The sequence below is a fragment of the Saccostrea cucullata genome, unplaced genomic scaffold, assembly GCF_032062105.1.
Source record: "Saccostrea cucullata isolate Sc308-1 unplaced genomic scaffold, CSIRO_AGI_Scuc_v1 ctg2315, whole genome shotgun sequence".
Taxonomy (NCBI): Eukaryota; Metazoa; Mollusca; class Bivalvia; order Ostreida; family Ostreidae; genus Saccostrea; species Saccostrea cuccullata.
In genome coordinates, this window is record NW_026936261.1 from 6496 (window position 1) to 11763 (window position 5268).

Genomic DNA, 5268 nt, shown 5'->3' on the forward strand with positions numbered 1-5268 from the left:
TTGGCTTAGAATCATCAAACTTTATGAGTTGATGCGTCTTGGGTTTTCGGAGAGTGACAACCAAAAAGTATGTCACAGTGACCTACTTTTTAGACGGTGGCTATATATAGCCACAGGCTATTGCTGCTGGTATGGGCACACAGTGTAAACACACGGGGACCCTAGCGGCGATTTTTGCAGAGTCAAAATAATGAAAGTAGACTAGTGTCGATGTTTGAAAATAAAATGTTCATAATCAACAGATACTTTCACGTTTTTTCAAAGACATTTCGTTGATAGACACAAAGCGTAATTCCTGATATTCGCGTTATCAATATTTCTCACCTCATGAATATTCATTGAATTACACCAAACTCCAACTAACTCGTACACCAACCGACTCGTATATTCGTATGCAACCTACAGAAGTCAATTCGTTCGCAATTTTCTACTTTTTTCTCACATGTGCGGAAGTCAGTTTGTACACACATTATGTAAGTTTAAAATTACAATGATATTTAGTCAGAATATTTGATGAAAAATATTTGACGAGTACATAATTGTTTCACTTTCTAACTCCAAAATCAAATAATCATAATTGTTCAGCAACAGACGCGCGGCTGTTTCTTAAATACTATTTTGTGGAATTTTTATACAATAAAACTTAAATATTTTGTTGTAATTTAACTAAGTCTTTTGATTGTTTGGATTTCTTATATCTTTTTACAATCCTATATTAGGAAAACAAATACATGTATTTTAGGAAAGAAGAAAAAAGTTAACATCTCAATCAGTTAATAAAAAGGGTTGTTGTAGGTATATACCGGTACGATGCCATAACATAAAAGTTTACCCTTTAAAAGTGTACGAAAAGTGGAATACTACTTGTTTTGGGATTTTCATGCGATTTTAGTGGGCTGAATTAAGTCTTCTGCGTGTGTTCACAAAGATATATGCATTGCGCAATGACTTGCGGGGTCATTGCGTATTATAGTATTACGTATGAGAAATAGCATCATCGCAGACCACGGCCAAAATGTACGATCCTCTCCCATTTTAGAGAGCTTCATATATAATTATATACATGTATATACACAGACTCCGACCGTGATTTGATGTGTCGCAGCAATTGCTAGCCAGAAAAATATTCCTCGCTGCTCAAAAGGATGACTGCACTTAGGGATCTGCGAAATTTGCGTTAAAATAATCTTTCAAAACAGAAACTTTTCATTTAACTACAGGAAAGATCAACAAATTCCGTCACGTGACATATAGGTAGCACATTTTAGCTAACTAAAACACTGTTCTCGAACACGCTAAATAGTCAGCCAAAATAAATAGGAAGATGGAAAGTAGAGGTCTTGTATTTTTTAATACATGTTATTGTTGTTCGTGCAGTCTAATATTAGACTAATTCTTACGATATAATTTAATTTAGATTGTATTCTAGTATCTCATCAGTTGATTTCCAGAAACGCAAATTATTTCTCAATAACCTTGTTTAGTATGGGGACACACCCCCCTTGACAACCAGCTGAATCATCTGTATCCATGCAATTCCCTCATTTCCATGCCTCGGGATTCGTTGAAAATTCCAGATTTAATAAATGTACCTTTAACTCGATCTTACCTCATGTAAACAAACATCATGGCTGCTAGATCTGTGTATCAGTTATTACCTCCCCTTGTTTCTAATCACTTCCGTTATTGAGCGGCAAATTTGAACTCATAAAAAGCAGCACAGTTTTACACCCACAGTTGTTAATTATTTAAAAAAAAAGATTTAAAAAAGCGTAAACTGACCCAAACCAGGTTATAATCGAATAATTTGGCTAAGAATTAGAGTCATTCCTAAAATGTTAGCTCCGCCTCTCATACACAAATAATGTTCAATCAAGGACAGGTACGAGTAAATGATCTGTATTTGGAAAACTGCAAGGACAAAAATATGAAATTATCGGTAGTTATTTCATTACAGTCAAAAATAATTTTTAACAGTTGAATTGGGTGTCTAATAGACAGACCACTGTAATAAATATATAACAGTAAACTTAGGTTAAGATTTAAAAGCAATAGAAGCGACCAAAAAGACCACAAACACAGTGTTAAAGGGGGAGGAAATAAGCACCTCCTTCCCGCACCTCAGATCTCCAGATTTCCGCATTATTCCGCATTTTTTCCTCATTTTAATATGGAAAAAATGTGGAAAAAAATACGGAGAAAATTAACAATTACGGAAAAGCAGAAAATATACGGAAATAATCCGGAAAATAAACGGAAATAATATGGAGAATTGGACTTAGTCTATTTTTCATCTGGAAAAATATTGAACTCTTAACTTAGAATATTTTTCATCCGGAAAAAATACGGAGCTCTGGACTTAGAATTTTTTCATCAAGAACAAGATGTGTTTGTGAGACACAGTAGCACCTGGCGGCAACATTAAGTTCTAAAAAGCAATTTTTAGCAAATGGGTCTCAGTCAAGGCCACACAATCATTGTTCTTGGTGTCATTTGAAAGCACTTTATTAGTGTAGTATGCATACCAAATATTAAGTCTCTATCATCTATGGTTCAAAAGTTATGGCGAAAATTCGAAAATATATTTAGCACATAGGTCACAGTCAAGGTCACAAGGTCATTGATCTTGGTGTCAGTTGAAGGTGCCTAATTAGTGGAGTATGCATACCAAATATGAAGTCTCTATCTCTCACGGTTTTAAAGTTATGGCGAAAGTTCGAAAAAGCTATTTTTAGCATATAGGTCACAGTCAAGGTCACAGACCTTGGTGTCAGTTGAAAGTGCCTAATTAGTGGAGTATGCATACCAAATATGAAGTCTCTATCTCTCACCGTTCAGATGTTATGGCAAAAGTTCCAAAAAGCTATTTTTAGCATAAAGGTCACAGTCATGGTCACAAGGTCTTTGACCTTGGTGTCAGTTGAAAGTGCCTAATTAGTGGAGTATGCATACCAAATATGAAGTCTCTATCTCTCACGGTTCAGAAGTTATGGCGAAAGTTCGAAAAAGCTATTTTTAGCATAAAGGTCACAATCAAGGTCATAAGGTCATTGACCTTGGTGTCAGTTGAAAGTGTTTTTGTAGTGGAGTATCCATACCAAATATGAAGTCTCTAAGTCTCACGGTTCAAAAGTTATGGCGAAGGTTAAAGTTGACAACAGACAAACAAACAGACAGACATACAGCTAAACAGACAGACAGGACAAAAACAATATGCGCCCCCCAAAAAATTGGGTGCATAAAAACTGTCTTGGAGTTAACAGCAGTTCTCTGTTTCTCTTGAATGTTATGTACAATTTGATCGGGATCGGAAGAATGTTTCAAAAAGTCGGGCTCAGTGATCAATTAATTTAAACAACAGACCGCCAAAATTTAACCTTGGCCTCCATGTTGCAACGTCTGCTCTGTCTAAAGGAAGAAGTTTGTTGACCAGACAGCCTGAGATCGTATTGCTGTACCAACCAAAAGATGCAGATACACGTATTTCATATGCGGTAGGTCAGTCATATTTTTTTTAACATGTGTGTCACTGTGATGATGAAAATAAATACTCTAGGCCTAGGACTGAGCTACCAGGCTATGTACGTTTCAGCCAATATGCCCATGATTCAAATCTTTCAATCAGCTCATAGAATTTTATTATGGTTAACCACAATTAAAGGTGTTAATTTTGGGGAGCCATGGGCTGTAATCTCTAGCAATGATTTACCATACATTTTTTTTTGGTAGCGTCTGTGCATGAGGAGGAGATTTCTGAAAAAGAATAAGTGCTTATTCAACTTACTGCGATTTTAACGGGCTTAAAGCTTGGTCCATGGATGGTTATGTTTGAGGTATATATATTCTTTTATTTCTTTTTTTATTGCTTGTTTAATTAAAAACAGTCAACTATGATTTGTCATTATTATAAATAATATTTTAAACAAATTGATATTAAATTGAAGAACCCAAACTTGTGTTTATAAAAAGATTTTAAAAGGAATAAAAGCAATGAATTTAAATATTATTAATATTGCACCATTATGATTTAAGAACTTTTTTTTTAATTGATAGGATTTGACAATTCGACCGCAAGTGCTGCTGCAAGAAATTAAACATGCAGAGACCTTACAAATTACAAAGAAGTCTGAAGAAAATTTTTATTGGACAGATGGGTGTAAAGCACAGACCTGAGATATAAATTGAATTGTGAGAAATATGAATCAGGGATGCAGGTAGAAAATGGCAAATGTGATCCAGATTGATAAAAAATGTCTAAAATTTTTTCTTGTTTTGTAAATATTCAATGCTATGTCAATTGTTATTTTTTCCCCAATACCTAATAGTGTTGAACATTTCACTCCCACTTTTGCTTAAATAGAATGAATAAATTTCCATTTATTTAATATGAATATTAAAAAATGCCACATTTTTTCCATGATGAACTTGTGGCTTAAATAAGAGTTCCAGTTTTTTTTCCATACATGCTCCTATTTGTTTGTCAAAGATATAAGATCCAATACATTGCTCATGAACATAATGTGTAATTTTGTTCATTCATTTATATGTTTTTTTCTCATAATGATATAATAAATTGTATATAATTTTGCACATTGTTAATGGTTTTGTAAATATTTATGTATGTATGCATCATGTAGCGGTTTTATTAGCCATTTTATAACCATGTGATTAACTCCGTATTTTCTCCAGATTTCCGTATTTCCGCATTTTATCAACCAAGTAAATACCTCCATATTTTGTATATATGGAAATGCGGAAATCTGGAGAGAATACGGAAAAAGAGTCCAAATACTCCCATCCACATTTTCTCCATATTTTGAATACGGAGAAAATCTGGAAATTTGAATACGAAGAAAATCTGGAATGAATGCGGAAAATTAGTCCAAATACTCCCGTCCGCATTTTTTCCTTATTTTGAATAAGGAAAAAATGTGGAGATCTGAGGTGCGGGTTTAAATTTACCTGGTCTTAGAACTCATGTCAATCATCTGAAATTAAGCCTGGGATTGGATACTTTGATTTGATTGACATTTAGTTTGCTGCTGTTGTGTATATCTTGTGTACCTTGTCTGGAGATCGTACCGACCATCGAATTAACTTTCAGGCTTTTGATGCCTACCGCACGTGATAAAGAAACAATCAAATCGTTCTTTTCCTTTTTAATTCATAAAAATATGCCATATATAATCTATCTATCAAATAATTAAATAAATGACAAGAAAAATCATGGCTATATAATATATATTAAAAATTTAATTTTAAAAGGGA

General features: G+C 33.8%; 1 long non-coding RNA gene across 2 annotated transcripts; it reads left to right on the forward strand.

The window, feature by feature from the left end:
- The first annotated feature begins 2911 nt into the window (after window positions 1-2911).
- On the forward strand, window positions 2912-4587 carry LOC134245146 (uncharacterized). 2 transcript variants are annotated; one of them, XR_009987360.1, is made up of 3 exons: window positions 2912-3494; window positions 3730-3833; window positions 4054-4587. It is a non-coding gene; the product is annotated as an uncharacterized LOC134245146 (long non-coding RNA). The 2 variants fall into 2 exon arrangements; XR_009987361.1 differs by having other exon boundaries at window positions 2912-3833.
- The last annotated feature ends 681 nt before the right edge of the window (window positions 4588-5268 follow it).